Raw genomic sequence first — 19,947 nt, 5'->3', positions numbered from 1 at the left:
GGACTGTTCCCATGAGGCACTGGGTCAGACTGATTTGCATATAGCCATGTCTGAACTGGGGTGGCAGAGTGGGCTAAAGGACGGTGATAGATTAAACCAAGATCTTTTGACTGGGTGTGAGTGTTTGATTGGTTCAGATGCTCCGTCCATTACCACCCCCTTTTGTACCGCTTTTGGCCGCCATATGTGTGGCAGGGTATGCTCAGACGTGAGTCCCTTGCTCACTTTTCCACTGGATTCAAGCAAGCCGGGCTGAAGACGGCTGGAATGCCAGAAACCGGTATTCTGAAGCTTGTTTCTGGTCCAGGGAAGGCATGGCTTGGCAGTTCGGGCTCAACTGTTCCGATGAGGCACAGGGTCAGACTGATTTGCATATCGCCATGTCTGAACTGGGGTGGCAGAGTGGGCTAAAGAATGGTGATGGATTAAACCCAGATCTTTTGACTGGGTTTGAGTGTTTGATTGGTTTGGATGCTCCATCCATTACCACCCCCTTTTGTACCGCTTTTGGCCGCCAGAAGTGTGGCAGGGTATGCTCAGACGTGAGTCCCTTGCTCACTTTGCCTCTGGATTCAAGCATGCCGGGCTGAAGACGGCTGGAATGCCAGAAACCGGTCCTCGGAAGTTTGTTTCCGGTCCAGGGAAGGCATGGCTTGGCAGTTCAGGCTGGACTGTTCCCATGAGGCACAGGGTCAGACTGATTTGCATATAGCCATGTCTGAACTCGGGTGACAGAGTGGGCTAAAGAGCGGTGATGGATTAAACCCAGATCTTTTTACTGGGTGTGAGTGTTTGATTGGTTCAGATGCTCTGTCCATTACCACCCCCTTTTGTACCGCTTTAGGCCGCCATATGTGTGGCAGGGTATGCTCAGACGTGAGTCCCTTGCTCACTTTTCCACTGGATTCAAGCAATCTGGGCTGAAGACGGGTTGAATGCCAGAAACCGGTCCTCAGAAGCTTGTTTCCAGCCCACGGAAGGCATGGCTTGGCAGTTCGGGCTGGACTGTTCCCATGAAGCACAGGGTCAGACTGATTTGCATATAGCCATGTCTGAACTGGGGTGGCAGATTGGGCTAAAGAACGGTGATGGATTAAACCCAGATCTTTTGACTGGGTGTGAGTGTTTTATTGGTTCGGATGCTCCGTCCATTACCACCCCCTTTTGTACCGCTTTTGGCCACCATAAGTGTAGCAGGGTGTGCTCAGACGTGAGTCCCTTTCTCACTTTGCCACTGGATTCAAGCAAGCCGGGCTGAAGATGGCTGGAATGCCAGAAACCGGTCCTCAGAAGCTTGTTTCCGGCCCAGGGAAGGCATGGCTTGGCAGTTCGGGCTGGACTGTTCCCATGAGGCACAGGGTCAGACTGATTTGCATATAGCCATGTCTGAACAGGGGTGGCAGAGTGGACTAAAGAACGGTGATGGATTAAACCCAGATCTTTTGACTGGGTGTGAGTGTTTGATTGGTTCGGATGCTCCGTCCATTACCACCCCCTTTTGTACCGCTTTTGGCTACCATAAGTGTGGCAGGGTATGCTCAGACGTGAGTCCCTTGATCACTTTGCCACTGGATTCAAGCAAGCCGGGCTGAAGACGGCTGGAATGCTAGAAACCGGTCCTTGGAAGCTTGTTTCCAGTCCGGGGAAGGCATGGCTTGACAGTTCGGGCTGGACTGTTCCCATGAGGCACAGGGTCATACTGATTTGCATATGGCCATGTCTGAACTGGGGTGGCAGAGTGGGCTAAAGAACGGTGATGGATTAAACCCAGATCTTTTGCCTGGGTGTGAGTGTTTGATTGGTTCAGATGCTCCATCCATTACCAACCCCTTTTGTACCGCTTTTGGCCGCCATAAGCGTGGCAGGGTATAATCAGACGTGAGTCCCTTGCTCACTTTGCCACTGGATTCAAGCAAGCCGGGGTTCAGACGGCTGGAATGCAAGAAACCGGTCCTCGGAAGCTTGTTTCCGGTCCAGGGAAGGCATGGCTTGGCAGTTCGGGCTGGACTGTTCCCATGAGGCACAGGGTCAGACTGATTTCCATATAGCCATGTCTGAACTGGGGTGGCAGAGTGGGCTAAAGAACGGTGATGGATTAAACCCAGATCTTTTGACTGGGTGTGAGTGTTTGATTGGTTCAGATGCTCCGTCCATTACCACCCCCTTTTGTACCGCTTTTGGCTGCCATATGTGTGGCAGGGTATGCTCAGACGTTAGTCCCTTGCTCACTTTGCCACTGGATTCAAGCAAGCCGGGCTGAAGACGGCTGGAATGCCAGAAACCGGTCCTCGGAAGCTTGTTTCCGGTCCAGCGAAGGCATGGCTTGGCAGTTCGGGCTGGACTGTTCCCATGAGGCACAGGGTCAGACTGATTTGCATATCGCCATGTCTGAACTGGGCTGGCATAGTGGGCTAAAGAATGGTGATGGATTAAACCCAGATCTTTTGACTGGGTGTGAGTGTTTGATTGGTTCGGATGCTCCGTCCATTACCACCCCCTTTTGTACCGCTTTTGGCCGCCATAGGTGTGGCAGGGTATGCTCAGACGTGAGTCCCTTGCTCACTTTGCCTCTGGATTCAAGCAAGGCGGGCTGAAGACGGCTGGAATGCCAGAAACCGGTCCTCAGAAGCTTGTTTCCGGCCCAGGGAAGGCATGGCTTGGCAGTTCGGGCTGGACTGTTCCCATCAGGCACAGGGTCAAACTGATTTGCATATCGCCATGTCTGAACTGGGCTGGCAGAGTGGGCTAAAGAATGGTGATGGATTAAACCCAGATCTTTTGACTGGGTGTGAGTGTTTGATTGGTTCGGATGCTCCGTCCATTACCACCCCCTTTTGTACCGCTTTTGGCTGCCATATGTGTGGCAGGGTATGCTCAGACGTTGGTCCCTTGCTCACTTTGCCACTGGATTCAAGCAAGCCGGGCTGAAGACGGCTGGAATGCCAGAAACCGGTCCTCGGAAGCTTGTTTCCGGTCCAGCGAAGGCATGGCTTGGCAGTTCGGACTGGACTGTTCCCATGAGGCACAGGGTCAGACTGATTTGCATATGGCCATGTCTGAACTGGGGTGGCAGAGTGGGCTAAAGAACGGTGATGGATTAAACCCAGATCTTTTGACTGGGTGTGAGTGTTTGATTGGTTCGATTGCTCCGTCCATTACCAACCCCTTTTGTACCGCTTTTGGCCGCCATACGTGTGGCAGGGTATAATCAGACGTGAGTCCCTTGCTCATTTTGCCACTGGATTCAAGCAAGCCGGGGTTCAGACGGCTGGAATGCCAGAAACCGGTCATCGGAAGCTTGTTTCCGGTCCAGGGAAGGCATGGCTTGGCAGTTCGGGCTGGACTGTTCCCATGAGGCATATGGTCAGACTGATTTGCATATAGCCATATCTGAACTGGGGTGGCAGAGTGGGCTAAAGAACGGTGATGGATTAAACCCAGATCTTTTGACTGGGTGTGAGTGTTTGATTAGTTCGGATGCTCCGTCCGTTACCACCCCCTTTTATACCGCTTTTGGCTGCCATAAATGTGGCAGGGTATGCTCAGAAGTGAGTCCCTTGCTCACTTTGCCACTGGATTCAAGCAAGCCGGGCTGAAGACAGCTGGAATGCCAGAAACCGGTCCTTGGAAGCTTGTTTCCGGTCCAGGGAAGGCATGGCTTGGCAGTTCGGGCTGGACTGTTCCCATGAGGCACAGGGTCAGACTGATTTGCATATAGCCATGTCTGAACTGGGGTGGCAGAGTGGGCTAAAGAACGGTGATGGATTAAACTCAGATCTTTTGACTGGGTGTGAGTGTTTGATTGGTTCAGATGCTCCGTCCATTACCACCCCCTTTTGTACCGCTTTTGGCCGCCATATGTGTGGCAGGGTATTCTCAGACGTGAGTCCCTTGCTCACTTTGCCACTGGATTCAAGCAAGCCGGGCTGAAGACGGCTGGAATGCCAGAAACCTTTCCTCAGAAGCTTGTTTCCGGCCCAGGGAAGGCATGGCTTGGCAGTTCGGGCTGGACTGTTCCCATGAGGCACAGGGTCAGACTGATTTGCATATAGCCATGTCTGAACAGGGGTGGTAGAGTGGGCTAAAGAACGGTGATGGATTAAACCCATATCTTTTGACTGGGTGTGAGTGTTTGATTGGTTCGGATGCTCCGTCCATTACCACCCCCTTTTGTACCGCTTTTGGCCGCCATAAGTGTGGCAGGGTATGCTCAGACGTGAGTCCCTTGATCACTTTGCCACTGGATTCAAGCAAGCCGGGCTGAAGACGGCTGGAATGCTAGAAACCGGTCCTTGGAAGCTTGTTTCCAGTCCAGGGAAGGCATGGCTTGGCAGTTCGGGCTGGACTGTTCCCATGAGGCACAGGGTCAGACTGATTTGCATATAGCCATGTCTGAACTGGGGTGGCAGAGTGGGCTAAAGAATGGTGATGGATTAAACCCAGATCTTTTGACTGGGTGTGAGTGTTTTATTGGTTCGGATGCTCCGTCCATTACCAAACCCTTTTGTACCGCTTTTGGCCGCCATAAGTGTGGCAGGGTATAATCAGACGTGAGTCCCTTGCTCACTTTGCCACTGGATTTAAGCAAGCTGGGGCTCAGACGGCTGGAATGCCAGAAACCGGTCCTCGGAAGCTTGTTTCCGGTCCAGGGAAGGCATGGCTTGGCAGTTCGGGCTGGACTGTTCCCATGAGGCACAGGGTCAGACTGATTTGCATATAGCCATGTCTGAACTGGGGTGGCAGAGTGGGCTAAAGAACGGTGATGGATTAAACCCATATCTTTTAACTGGGTGTGAGTGTTTGATTGGTTCGGATGCTCCGTCTATTACCACCCCCTTTTGTACCGCTTTTGGCCGCCATAAGTGCGGCAGGGTATGCTCAGACGTGAGTCCCTTGATCACTTTGCCACTGGATTCAAGCAAGCCGGGCTGAAGACGGCTGGAATGCTAGAAACCGGTCCTTGGAAGCTTGTTTCCAGTCCAGGGAAGGCATGGCTTGGCAGTTCGGGATGGACTGTTCCCATGAGGCACAGGGTCAGACTGATTTGCATATAGCCATGTCTGAACTGGGGTGGCAGAGTGGGCTAAAGAACGGTGATGGATTAAACCCAGATCTTTTGACTGGGTGTGAGTGTTTGATTGGTTCGGATGCTCTGTCTGTTACCACCCCCTTTTGTACCGCTTTTGGCTGCCATAAGTGTGGCAGGGTATGCTCAGATGTGAGTCCCTTGCTAACTTTGCCACTGGATTCAAGCAAGCCGGGCTGAAGATGGATGGAATGTCAGAAACCGGTCCTCGGAAGCTTGTTTCCCGTCCAGGGAAGGCATGGCTTGGCAGTTCGGGCTGGACTGTTCCCATGAGGCACAGGGTCAGACTGATTTGCATATAGCCATGTCTGAACTGGGGTGGCAGAGTGGGCTAAAGAACGGTGATGGATTAAACCAAGATCTTTTGACTGGGTGTGAGTGTTTGATTTGTTCAGATGCTCCGTCAATTACCACCCCCTTTTGTACCGCTTTTGGCCACCATATGTGTGGCAGGGTAAGCTCAGACGTGAGTCCCTTGCTCACTTTTCCACTGGATTCAAGCAAGCCGGGCTGTAGACGGCTGGAATGCCAGAAACCGGTCCTCGTAAGCTTGTTTCCGGTCCAGGAAAGGCAAGGCTTGGCAGTTTGGGCTGGACTGTTCCCATGAGGCACAGGGTCAGACTGATTTGCCTATAGCCATGTCTGAACTGGGGTGGCAGAGTGGGCTAAAGAACGGTGATGGATTAAACGCAGATCTTTTGACTGGGTGTGAGTGTTTGATTGGTTCGGATGCTCCCTCCATTACCACCCCCTTTTGTACCGCTTTTGGCTGCCATAAGTGTGGCAGGGTATAATCAGACGTGAGTCCCTTGCTCACTTTGCCACTGGATTCAAGCAAGCCGGGGTTCAGACGGCTGGAATGCCAGAAACCGGTCCTCGGAAGCTTGTTTCCGGTCTAGGGAAGGCATGGCTTGGCAGTTCGGGCTGGACTGTTCCCATGAGGCATAGGGTCAGACTGATTTGCATTTAGCCATGTCTGAACTGGGGTGGCAGAGTGGGCTAAAGAACGGTGATGGATTAAACCCAGATCTTTTGACTGGGTGTGAGTGTTTGATTGGTTCGGATGCTCCGTCTGTTACCACCCCCTTTTGTACCGCTTTTGGCTGCCATAAGTGTGGCAGGGTATGCTCAGACGTGAGTCCCTTGTTCACTGTGCCACTGGATTCAAGCAAGCCGGGCTGAAGACGGCTGGAATGCCAGAAACCGGTATTCGGAAGCTTGTTTCCGGTCCAGGGAAGGCATGGCTTGGCAGTTCGGGCTGAACTGTTCCCATGAGGCACAGGGTCAGACTGATTTGCATATCGCCATGTCTGAACTGGGGTGGCAGAGTGGGCTAAAGAATGGTGATGGATTAAACCCAGATCTTTTGACTGGGTTTGAGTGTTTGATTGGTTTGGATGCTCCGTCCATTACCACCCCCTTTTGTACCGCTTTTGGCCGCCAGAAGTGTGGCAGGGTATGCTCAGACGTGAGTCCCTTGCTCACTTTGCCTCTGGATTCAAGCAAGCCGGGCTGAAGACGGCTGGAATGCTAGAAACCGGTCCTTGGAAGCTTGTTTCCAGTCCGGGGAAGGCATGGCTTGACAGTTCGGGCTGGACTGTTCCCATGAGGCACAGGGTCATACTGATTTGCATATGGCCATGTCTGAACTGGGGTGGCAGAGTGGGCTAAAGAACGGTGATGGATTAAACCCAGATCTTTTGCCTGGGTGTGAGTGTTTGATTGGTTCAGATGCTCCATCCATTACCAACCCCTTTTGTACCGCTTTTGGCCGCCATAAGCGTGGCAGGGTATAATCAGACGTGAGTCCCTTGCTCATTTTGCCACTGGATTCAAGCAAGCCGGGGTTCAGACGGCTGGAATGCCAGAAACCGGTCCTCGGAAGCTTGTTTCCGGTCCAGCGAAGGCATGGCTTGGCAGTTCGGGCTGGACTGTTCCCATGAGGCACAGGGTCAGACTGATTTGCATATCGCCATGTCTGAACTGGGCTGGCAGAGTGGGCTAAAGAATGGTGATGGATTAAACCCAGATCTTTTGACTGGGTGTGAGTGTTTGATTGGTTCGGATGCTCCGTCCATTACCACCCCCTTTTGTACCGCTTTTGGCCGCCATAAGTGTGGCAGGGTATGCTCAGACGTGAGTCCCTTGCTCACTTTGCCTCTGGATTCAAGCAAGGCGGGCTGAAGACGGCTGGAATGCCAGAAACCGGTCCTCAGAAGCTTGTTTCCGGCCCAGGGAAGGCATGGCTTGGCAGTTCGGGCTGGACTGTTCCCATCAGGCACAGGGTCAGACTGATTTGCATATGGCCATGTCTGAACTGGGGTGGCAGAGTGGGCTAAAGAACGGTGATGGATTAAACCCAGATCTTTTGACTGGGTGTGAGTGTTTGATTGGTTCGATTGCTCCGTCCATTACCAACCCCTTTTGTACCGCTTTTGGCCGCCATACGTGTGGCAGGGTATAATCAGACGTGAGTCCCTTGCTCATTTTGCCACTGGATTCAAGCAAGCCGGGGTTCAGACGGCTGGAATGCCAGAAACCGGTCATCGGAAGCTTGTTTCCGGTCCAGGGAAGGCATGGCTTGGCAGTTCGGGCTGGACTGTTCCCATGAGGCATATGGTCAGACTGATTTGCATATAGCCATATCTGAACTGGGGTGGCAGAGTGGGCTAAAGAACGGTGATGGATTAAACCCAGATCTTTTGACTGGGTGTGAGTGTTTGATTGGTTCGGATGCTCCGTCCATTACCACCCCCTTTTGTACCGCTTTTGGCCGCCATAAGTGTGGCAGGGTATGCTCAGACGTGAGTCCCTTGCTCACTTTGCCTCTGGATTCAAGCAAGGCGGGCTGAAGACGGCTGGAATGCCAGAAACCGGTCCTCAGAAGCTTGTTTCCGGCCCAGGGAAGGCATGGCTTGGCAGTTCGGGCTGGACTGTTCCCATCAGGCACAGGGTCAAACTGATTTGCATATCGCCATGTCTGAACTGGGCTGGCAGAGTGGGCTAAAGAATGGTGATGGATTAAACCCAGATCTTTTGACTGGGTGTGAGTGTTTGATTGGTTCGGATGCTCCGTCCATTACCACCCCCTTTTGTACCGCTTTTGGCTGCCATATGTGTGGCAGGGTATGCTCAGACGTTGGTCCCTTGCTCACTTTGCCACTGGATTCAAGCAAGCCGGGCTGAAGACGACTGGAATGCCAGAAACCGGTCCTCGGAAGCTTGTTTCCGGTCCAGCGAAGGCATGGCTTGGCAGTTCGGACTGGACTGTTCCCATGAGGCACAGGGTCAGACTGATTTGCATATGGCCATGTCTGAACTGGGGTGGCAGAGTGGGCTAAAGAACGGTGATGGATTAAACCCAGATCTTTTGACTGGGTGTGAGTGTTTGATTGGTTCGATTGCTCCGTCCATTACCAACCCCTTTTGTACCGCTTTTGGCTGCCATATGTGTGGCAGGGTATGCTCAGACGTTGGTCCCTTGCTCACTTTGCCACTGGATTCAAGCAAGCCGGGCTGAAGACGACTGGAATGCCAGAAACCGGTCCTCGGAAGCTTGTTTCCGGTCCAGCGAAGGCATGGCTTGGCAGTTCGGACTGGACTGTTCCCATGAGGCACAGGGTCAGACTGATTTGCATATGGCCATGTCTGAACTGGGGTGGCAGAGTGGGCTAAAGAACGGTGATGGATTAAACCCAGATCTTTTGACTGGGTGTGAGTGTTTGATTGGTTCGATTGCTCCGTCCATTACCAACCCCTTTTGTACCGCTTTTGGCCGCCATACGTGTGGCAGGGTATAATCAGACGTGAGTCCCTTGCTCATTTTGCCACTGGATTCAAGCAAGCCGGGGTTCAGACGGCTGGAATGCCAGAAACCGGTCATCGGAAGCTTGTTTCCGGTCCAGGGAAGGCATGGCTTGGCAGTTCGGGCTGGACTGTTCCCATGAGGCATATGGTCAGACTGATTTGCATATAGCCATATCTGAACTGGGGTGGCAGAGTGGGCTAAAGAACGGTGATGGATTAAACCCAGATCTTTTGACTGGGTGTGAGTGTTTGATTAGTTCGGATGCTCCGTCCGTTACCACCCCCTTTTATACCGCTTTTGGCTGCCATAAGTGTGGCAGGGTATGCTCAGACGTGAGTCCCTTGCTCACTTTGCCACTGGATTCAAGCAAGCCGGGCTGAAGACAGCTGGAATGCCAGAAACCGGTCCTTGGAAGCTTGTTTCCGGTCCAGGGAAGGCATGGCTTGGCAGTTCGGGCTGGACTGTTCCCATGAGGCACAGGGTCAGACTGATTTGCATATAGCCATGTCTGAACTGGGGTGGCAGAGTGGGCTAAAGAACGGTGATGGATTAAACTCAGATCTTTTGACTGGGTGTGAGTGTTTGATTGGTTCAGATGCTCCGTCCATTACCACCCCCTTTTGTACCGCTTTTGGCCGCCATATGTGTGGCAGGGTATTCTCAGACGTGAGTCCCTTGCTCACTTTGCCACTGGATTCAAGCAAGCCGGGCTGAAGACGGCTGGAATGCCAGAAACCTTTCCTCAGAAGCTTGTTTCCGGCCCAGGGAAGGCATGGCTTGGCAGTTCGGGCTGGACTGTTCCCATGAGGCACAGGGTCAGACTGATTTGCATATAGCCATGTCTGAACAGGGGTGGTAGAGTGGGCTAAAGAACGGTGATGGATTAAACCCATATCTTTTGACTGGGTGTGAGTGTTTGATTGGTTCGGATGCTCCGTCCATTACCACCCCCTTTTGTACCGCTTTTGGCCGCCATAAGTGTGGCAGGGTATGCTCAGACGTGAGTCCCTTGATCACTTTGCCACTGGATTCAAGCAAGCCGGGCTGAAGACGGCTGGAATGCTAGAAACCGGTCCTTGGAAGCTTGTTTCCAGTCCAGGGAAGGCATGGCTTGGCAGTTCGGGCCGGACTGTTCCCATGAGGCACAGGGTCAGACTGATTTGCATATAGCCATGTCTGAACTGGGGTGGCAGAGTGGGCTAAAGAATGGTGATGGATTAAACCCAGATCTTTTGACTGGGTGTGAGTGTTTTATTGGTTCGGATGCTCCGTCCATTACCAAACCCTTTTGTACCGCTTTTGGCCGCCATAAGTGTGGCAGGGTATAATCAGACGTGAGTCCCTTGCTCACTTTGCCACTGGATTTAAGCAAGCTGGGGCTCAGACGGCTGGAATGCCAGAAACCGGTCCTCGGAAGCTTGTTTCCGGTCCAGGGAAGGCATGGCTTGGCAGTTCGGGCTGGACTGTTCCCATGAGGCACAGGGTCAGACTGATTTGCATATAGCCATGTCTGAACTGGGGTGGCAGAGTGGGCTAAAGAACGGTGATGGATTAAACCCATATCTTTTAACTGGGTGTGAGTGTTTGATTGGTTCGGATGCTCCGTCTATTACCACCCCCTTTTGTACCGCTTTTGGCCGCCATAAGTGTGGCAGGGTATGCTCAGACGTGAGTCCCTTGATCACTTTGCCACTGGATTCAAGCAAGCCGGGCTGAAGACGGCTGGAATGCTAGAAACCGGTCCTTGGAAGCTTGTTTCCAGTCCAGGGAAGGCATGGCTTGGCAGTTCGGAATGGACTGTTCCCATGAGGCACAGGGTCAGACTGATTTGCATATAGCCATGTCTGAACTGGGGTGGCAGAGTGGGCTAAAGAACGGTGATGGATTAAACCCAGATCTTTTGACTGGGTGTGAGTGTTTGATTGGTTCGGATGCTCCGTCTGTTACCACCCCCTTTTGTACCGCTTTTGGCTGCCATAAGTGTGGCAGGGTATGCTCAGACGTGAGTCCCTTGATCACTTTGCCACTGGATTCAAGCAAGCCGGGCTGTAGACGGCTGGAATGCCAGAAACCGGTCCTCGTAAGCTTGTTTCCGGTCCAGGAAAGGCAAGGCTTGGCAGTTTGGGCTGGACTGTTCCCATGAGGCACAGGGTCAGACTGATTTGCCTATAGCCATGTCTGAACTGGGGTGGCAGAGTGGGCTAAAGAACGGTGATGGATTAAACGCAGATCTTTTGACTGGGTGTGAGTGTTTGATTGGTTCGGATGCTCCCTCCATTACCACCCCCTTTTGTACCGCTTTTGGCTGCCATAAGTGTGGCAGGGTATAATCAGACGTGAGTCCCTTGCTCACTTTGCCACTGGATTCAAGCAAGCCGGGGTTCAGACGGCTGGAATGCCAGAAACCGGTCCTCGGAAGCTTGTTTCCGGTCTAGGGAAGGCATGGCTTGGCAGTTCGGGCTGGACTGTTCCCATGAGGCATAGGGTCAGACTGATTTGCATTTAGCCATGTCTGAACTGGGGTGGCAGAGTGGGCTAAAGAACGGTGATGGATTAAACCCAGATCTTTTGACTGGGTGTGAGTGTTTGATTGGTTCGGATGCTCCGTCTGTTACCACCCCCTTTTGTACCGCTTTTGGCTGCCATAAGTGTGGCAGGGTATGCTCAGACGTGAGTCCCTTGTTCACTTTGCCACTGGATTCAAGCAAGCCGGGCTGAAGACGGCTGGAATGCCAGAAACCGGTATTCGGAAGCTTGTTTCCGGTCCAGGGAAGGCATGGCTTGGCAGTTCGGGCTTAACTGTTCCCATGAGGCACAGGGTCAGACTGATTTGCATATCGCCATGTCTGAACTGGGGTGGCAGAGTGGGCTAAAGAATGGTGATGGATTAAACCCAGATCTTTTGACTGGGTTTGAGTGTTTGATTGGTTTGGATGCTCCGTCCATTACCACCCCCTTTTGTACCGCTTTTGGCCGCCAGAAGTGTGGCAGGGTATGCTCAGACGTGAGTCCCTTGCTCACTTTGCCTCTGGATTCAAGCAAGCCGGGCTGAAGACGGCTGGAATGCCAGAAACCGGTCCTCGGAAGTTTGTTTCCGGTCCAGGGAAGGCATGGCTTGGCAGTTCAGGCTGGACTGTTCCCATGAGGCACAGGGTCAGACTGATTTGCATATAGCCATGTTTGAACTCGGGTGACAGAGTGGGCTAAAGAGCGGTGATGGATTAAACCCAGATCTTTTGACTGGGTGTGAGTGTTTGATTGGTTCAGATGCTCTGTCCATTACCACCCCCTTTTGTACCGCTTTAGGCCGCCATATGTGTGGCAGGGTATGCTCAGACGTGAGTCCCTTGCTCACTTTTCCACTGGATTCAAGCAAGCCGGGCTGTAAACGGCTGGAATGCCAGAAACCGGTCCTCGGAAGCTTGTTTCCGGTCCAGGAAAGGCATGGCTTGGCAGTTTGGGCTGGGCTGTTCCCATGAGGCACAGGGTCAGACTGATTTGCCTATAGCCATGTCTGAACTGGGGTGGCAGAGTGGGCTAAAGAACGGTGATGGATTAAACGCAGATCTTTTGACTGGGTGTGAGTGTTTGATTGGTTTGGATGCTCCCTCCATTACCACCCCCTTTTGTACCGCTTTTGGCCGCCATAACTGTGGCAGGGTATGCTCAGATGTGAGTCCCTTGCTCACTTTGCCACTGGATTCAAGCAATCTGGGCTGAAGACGGCTTGAATGCCAGAAACCGGTCCTCGGAAGCTTGTTTCCAGCCCACGGAAGGCATGGCTTGGCAGTTCGGGCTGGACTGTTCCCATGAGGCACAGGGTCAGACTGATTTGCATATAGCCATGTCTGAACTGGGGTGGCAGAGCGGGCTAAAGAACGGTGATGTATTAAACCCAGATCTTTTGACTGGGTGTGAGTGTTTGCTTGGTTCGGATGCTCCGTCAATTACCTCCCCCTTTTGTACCGCTTTAGGCCGCCATAAGTGTGGCAGGGTATGCTCAGACGTGAGTCCCTTGCTCACTTTGCCACTGGATTCAAGCAAGCTGGGCTGAAGACGGCTGGAATGCCAGAAACCCGTCCTCGGAAGCTTGTTTCCGGTCCAGGGAAGGCATGGCTTGGCAGTTCGGGCTGGACTGTTCCCATGAGGCACAGGGTCAGACTGATTTGCATATAGCCATGTCTGAACAGGGGTGGCAGAGTGGGCTAAAGAACGGTGATGGATTAAACCCAGATCTTTTGACTGGGTGTGAGTGTTTGATTGGTTCGGATGCTCCGTCCATTACCACCCCCTTTTGTACCGCTTTTGGCCGCCATAAGTGTGGCAGGGTATGCTCAGACGTGAGTCCCTTGATCACTTTGCCACTGGATTCAAGCAAGCCGGGCTGAAGACGGCTGGAATGCTAGAAACCGGTCCTTGGAAGCTTGTTTCCAGTCCGGGGAAGGCATGGCTTGGCAGTTTGGGCTGGACTGTTCCCATGAGGCACAGGGTCAGACTGATTTGCATATGGCCATGTCTGAACTGGGGTGGCAGAGTGGGCTAAAGAACGGTGATGGATTAAACCCAGATCTTTTGACTGGGTGTGAGTGTTTGATTGGTTCAGATGGTCCATCCATTACCAACCCCTTTTGTACCGCTTTTGGCCGCCATAAGTGTGACAGGGTATAATCAGACGTGAGTCCCTTGCTCACTTTGCCACTGTATTCAAGCAAGCCGGGGTTCAGACGGATGAATGCCAGAAACCGGTCCTCGGAAGCTTGTTTCCGGTCTAGGGAAGGCATGGCTTGGCAGTTCGGGCTGGACTGTTCCCATGAGGCATAGTGTCAGACTGATTTGCATTTAGCCATGTCTGAACTGGGGTGGCAGAGTGGGCTAAAGAACGGTGATGGATTAAGCCCAGATCTTTTGACTGGGTGTGAGTGTTTGATTGGTTCGGATGCTCCGTCTGTTACCACCCCCTTTTGTACCGCTTTTGGCTGCCATAAGTGTGGCAGGGTATGCTCAGACGTGAGTCCCTTGCTCACTGTGCCACTGGATTCAAGCAAGCCGGGCTGAAGACGGCTGGAATGCCAGAAACCAGTCCTCGGAAGCTTGTTTCCGGTCCAGGGAAGGCATGGCTTGGCAGTTCGGGATGGACTGTTCCCATGAGGCACTGGGTCAGACAGATTTGCATATAGCCATGTCTGAACTGGGGTGGCAGAGTGGGCTAAAGAACGGTGATGGATTAAACCAAGATCTTTTGACTGGGTGTGAGTGTTTGATTGGTTCAGATGCTCTGTCCATTACCACCCCCTTTTGTACCGCTTTTGTCAGCCATATGTGTGGCAGGGTATGCTCAGACGTGAGTCCCTTGCTCACTTTGCCTCTGGATTCAAGCAAGTCGGGCTGAAGACGGCTGGAATGCCAGAAACCGGTCCTCGGAATTTTGTTTCCGGTCCAGGGAAGGCATGGCTTGGCAGTTCAGGCTGGACTGTTCCCATGAGGCACAGGGTCAGACTGATTTGCATATAGCCATGTATGAACTCGGGTGACAGAGTGGACTAAAGAACGGTGATGGATTAAACGCAGATCTTTTGACTGGGTGTGAGTGTTTGATTGGTTTGGATGCTCCCTCCATTACCACCCCCTTTTGTACCGCTTTTGGCCGCCATAACTGTGGCAGGGTATGCTCAGATGTGAGTCCCTTGCTCACTTTGCCACTGGATTCAAGCAATCTGGGCTGAAGACGGCTTGAATGCCAGAAACCGGTCCTCGGAAGCTTGTTTCCGGCCCACGGAAGGCATGGCTTGGCAGTTCGGGCTGGACTGTTCCCATGAGGCACAGGGTCAGACTGATTTGCATATAGCCATGTCTGAACTGGGGTGGCAGAGCGGGCTAAAGAACGGTGATGTAATAATCCCAGATCTTTTGACTGGGTGTGAGTGTTTGCTTGGTTCGGATGCTCCGTCAATTACCTCCCCCTTTTGTACCGCTTTAGGCCGCCATAAGTGTGGCAGGGTATGCTCAGACGTGAGTCCCTTGCTCACTTTGCCACTGGATTCAAGCAAGCTGGGCTGAAGACGGCTGGAATGCCAGAAACCCGTCCTCGGAAGCTTGTTTCCGGTCCAGGGAAGGCATGGCTTGGCAGTTCGAGCTGGACTGTTCCCATGAGGCACAGGATCAGACTGATTTGCATATAGCCATGTCTGAACTCGGGTGACAGAGTGGGCTAAAGAACGGTGATGGATTAAACCCAGATCTTTTGACTGGGTGTGAGTGTTTGATTTGTTCAGATGCTCCGTCAATTACCTCCCCCTTTTGTACCGCTTTTGGCCACCATATGTGTGGCAGGGTAAGCTCAGACGTGAGTCCCTTGCTCACTTTTCCACTGGATTCAAGCAAGCCGGGCTGTAGACGGCTGGAATGCCAGAAACCGGTCCTCGTAAGCTTGTTTCCGGTCCAGGAAAGGCAAGGCTTGGCAGTTTGGGCTGGACTGTTCCCATGAGGCACAGGGTCAGACTGATTTGCCTATAGCCATGTCTGAACTAGGGTGGCAGAGTGGGCTAAAGAACGGTGATGGATTAAACGCAGATCTTTTGACTGGGTGTGAGTGTTTGATTGGTTCGGATGCTCCCTCCATTACCACCCCCTTTTGTACCGCTTTTGGCTGCCATAAGTGTGGCAGGGTATAATCAGACGTGAGTCCCTTGCTCACTTTGCCACTGGATTCAAGCAAGCCGGGGTTCAGACGGCTGTAATGCCAGAAACCGGTCCTCGGAAGCTTGTTTCCGGTCTAGGGAAGGCATGGCTTGGCAGTTCGGGCTGGACTGTTCCCATGAGGCATAGGGTCAGACTGATTTGCATTTAGCCATGTCTGAACTGGGGTGGCAGAGTGGGCTAAAGAACGGTGATGGATTAAACCCAGATCTTTTGACTGGGTGTGAGTGTTTGATTGGTTCGGATGCTCCGTCTGTTACCACCCCCTTTTGTACCGCTTTTGGCTGCCATAAGTGTGGCAGGGTATGCTCAGACGTGAGTCCCTTGCTCACTTTGCCACTGGATTCAAGCAAGCCGGGCTGAAGATGGCTGGAATGCCAGAAACCGGTATTCGGAAGCTTGTTTCCGGTCCAGGGAAGGCATGGCTTGGCAGTTCGGGCTGAACTGTTCCCATGAGGCACAGGGTCAGACTGATTTGCATATCGCCATGTCTGAACTGGGGTGGCAGAGTGGGCTAAAGAATGGTGATGGATTAAACCCAGATCTTTTGACTGGGTTTGAGTGTTTGATTGGTTTGGATGCTCCGTCCATTACCACCCCCTTTTGTACCGCTTTTGGCCGCCAGAAGTGTGGCAGGGTATGCTCAGACGTGAGTCCCTTGCTCACTTTGCCTCTGGATTCAAGCAAGCCGGGCTGAAGACGGCTGGAATGCCAGAAACCGGTCCTCGGAAGTTTGTTTCCGGTCCAGGGAAGGCATGGCTTGGCAGTTCAGGCTGGACTGTTCCCATGAGGCACAGGGTCAGACTGATTTGCATATAGCCATGTCTGAACTCGGGTGACAGAGTGGGCTAAAGAGCGGTGATGGATTAAACCCAGATCTTTTGACTGGGTGCGAGTGTTTGATTGGTTCAGATGCTCTGTCCATTACCACCCCCTTTTGTACCGCTTTAGGCCGCCATATGTGTGGCAGGGTATGCTCAGACGTGAGTCCCTTGCTCACTTTTCCACTGGATTCAAGCAAGCCGGGCTGTAAACGGCTGGAATGCCAGAAACCGGTCCTCGGAAGCTTGTTTCCGGTCCAGCGAAGGCATGGCTTGGCAGTTCGGGCTGGACTGTTCCCATGAGGCACAGGGTCAGACTGATTTGCATATCGCCATGTCTGAACTGGGCTGGCAGAGTGGGCTAAAGAATGGTGATGGATTAAACCCAGATCTTTTGACTGGGTGTGAGTGTTTGATTGGTTCGGATGCTCCGTCTGTTACCACCCCCTTTTGTACCGCTTTTGGCTGCCATAAGTGTGGCAGGGTATGCTCAGACGTGAGTCCCTTGCTCACTGTGCCACTGGATTCAAGCAAGCCGGGCTGAAGACGGCTGGAATGCCAGAAACCAGTCCTCGGAAGCTTGTTTCCGGTCCAGGGAAGGCATGGCTTGGCAGTTCGGGATGGACTGTTCCCATGAGGCACTGGGTCAGACAGATTTGCATATAGCCATGTCTGAACTGGGGTGGCAGAGTGGGCTAAAGAACGGTGATGGATTAAACCAAGATCTTTTGACTGGGTGTGAGTGTTTGATTGGTTCAGATGCTCTGTCCATTACCACCCCCTTTTGTACCGCTTTTGTCAGCCATATGTGTGGCAGGGTATGCTCAGACGTGAGTCCCTTGCTCACTTTGCCTCTGGATTCAAGCAAGTCGGGCTGAAGACGGCTGGAATGCCAGAAACCGGTCCTCGGAAGTTTGTTTCCGGTCCAGGGAAGGCATGGCTTGGCAGTTCAGGCTGGACTGTTCCCATGAGGCACAGGGTCAGACTGATTTGCATATAGCCATGTCTGAACTCGGGTGACAGAGTGGACTAAAGAACGGTGATGGATTAAACCCAGATCTTTTGACTGGGTGTGAGTGTTTGATTGGTTCAGATGCTCCGTCCATTACCACCTCCTTTTGTACCGCTTTTGGCCGCCATATGTGTGGCAGGGTATGCTCAGACGTGAGTCCCTTGCTCACTTTTCCACTGGATTGAAGCAAGCCGGTCTGTAAATGGCTGGAATGCCAGAAACCGGTCCTCGGAAGCTTGTTTCCGGTCCAGGAAAGGCATGGCTTGGCAGTTTGGGCAGGGCTGTTCCCATGAGGCACAGGGTCAGACTGATATGCCTATAGCCATGTCTGAACTGGGGTGGCAGAGTGGGCTAAAGAACGGTGATGGATTAAACGCAGATCTTTTGACTGGGTGTGAGTGTTTGATTGGTTTGGATGCTCCCTCCATTACCACCCCCTTTTGTACCGCTTTTGGCCGCCATAACTGTGGCAGGGTATGCTCAGATGTGAGTCCCTTGCTCACTTTGCCACTGGATTCAAGCAATCTGGGCTGAAGACGGCTTGAATGCCAGAAACCGGTCCTCGGAAGCTTGTTTCCGGCCCACGGAAGGCATGGCTTGGCAGTTCGGGCTGGACTGTTCCCATGAGGCACAGGGTCAGACTGATTTGCATATAGCCATGTCTGAACTGGGGTGGCAGAGCGGGCTAAAGAACGGTGATGTAATAATCCCAGATCTTTTGACTGGGTGTGAGTGTTTGCTTGGTTCGGATGCTCCGTCAATTACCTCCCCCTTTTGTACCGCTTTAGGCCGCCATAAGTGTGGCAGGGTATGCTCAGACGGGAGTCCCTTGCTCACTTTGCCACTGGATTCAAGCAAGCTGGGCTGAAGACGGCTGGAATGCCAGAAACCCGTCCTCGGAAGCTTGTTTCCGGTCCAGGGAAGGCATGGCTTGGCAGTTCGGGTTGGACTGTTCCCATGAGGCACAGGGTCAGACTGATTTGCATATAGCCATGTCTGAACTGGGGTGGCAGAGTGGGCTAAAGAACGGTGATGGATTAAACCCAGATCTATTGACTGGGTGTGAGTGTTTTATTGGTTCGGATGCTCCGTCCATTACCACCCCCTTTTGTACCGCTTTTGGCCACCATAAGTGTAGCAGGGTGTGCTCAGACGTGAGTCCCTTGCTCAGTTTGCCACTGGATTCAAGCAAGCCGGGCTGAAGATGGCTGGAATGCCAGAAACCGGTCCTCAGAAGCTTGTTTCCGGCCCAGGGAAGGCATGGCTTGGCAGTTCGGGCTGGACTGTTCCCATGAGGCACAGGGTCAGACTGATTTGCATATAGCCATGTCTGAACAGGGGTGTCAGAGTGGGCTAAAGAACGGTGATGGATTAAACCCAGATCTTTTGACTGGGTGTGAGTGTTTGATTGGTTCGGATGCTCCGTCCATTACCACCCCCTTTTGTACCGCTTTTGGCCGCCATAAGTGTGGCAGGGTATGCTCAGACGTGAGTCCCTTGATCACTTTGCCACTGGATTCAAGCAAGCCGGGCTGAAGATGGCTGGAATGCCAGAAACCGGTCCTCAGAAGCTTGTTTCCGGCCCAGGGAAGGCATGGCTTGGCAGTTCGGGCTGGACTGTTCCCATGAGGCACAGGGTCAGACTGATTTGCATATAGCCATGTCTGAACAGGGGTGGCAGAGTGGGCTAAAGAACGGTGATGGATTAAACCCAGATCTTTTGACTGGGTGTGAGTGTTTGATTGGTTCGGATGCTCCGTCCATTACCACCCCCTTTTGTACCGCTTTTGGCCGCCATAAGTGTGGCAGGGTATGCTCAGACGTGAGTCCCTTGATCACTTTGCCACAGGATTCAAGCAAGCCGGGCTGAAGACGGCTGGAATGCTAGAAACCGGTCCTTGGAAGCTTGTTTCCAGTCCGGGGAAGGCATGGCTTGGCAGTTCGGGCTGGACTGTTCCCATGAGGCACAGGGTCATACTGATTTGCATATGGCCATGTCTGAACTGGGGTGTCAGAGTGGGCTAAAGAACGGTGATGGATTAAACCCAGATCTTTTGACTGGGTGTGAGTGTTTGATTGGTTCAGATGCTCCATCCATTACCAACCCCTTTTGTACCGCTTTTGGCCGCCATAAGTGTGGCAGGGTATAATCAGACGTGAGTCCCTTGCTCACTTTGCCACTGGATTCAAGCAAGCCGGGGTTCAGACGGCTGGAATGCCAGAAACCGGTCCTCGGAAGCTTGTTTCCGGTCCAGGGAAGGCATGGCTTGGCAGTTCGGGCTGGACTGTTCCCATGAGGCACAGGGTCAGACTGATTTGCATATAGCCATGTCTGAACTGGGGTGGCAGAGTGGGCTAAAGAACGGTGATGGATTAAACCCAGATCTTTTGACTGGGTGTGAGTGTTTGATTGGTTCAGATGCTCCGTCCATTACCACCCCCTTTTGTACCGCTTTTGGCTGCCACATATGTGGCAGGGTATGCTCAGACGTTAGTCCCTTGCTCACTTTGCCACTGGATTCAA

This window comes from Lissotriton helveticus, chromosome 7, assembly GCF_964261635.1.
Source record: "Lissotriton helveticus chromosome 7, aLisHel1.1, whole genome shotgun sequence".
Classification (NCBI taxonomy): Eukaryota; Metazoa; Chordata; class Amphibia; order Caudata; family Salamandridae; genus Lissotriton; species Lissotriton helveticus.
This window is presented reverse-complemented; position numbering follows the sequence as displayed.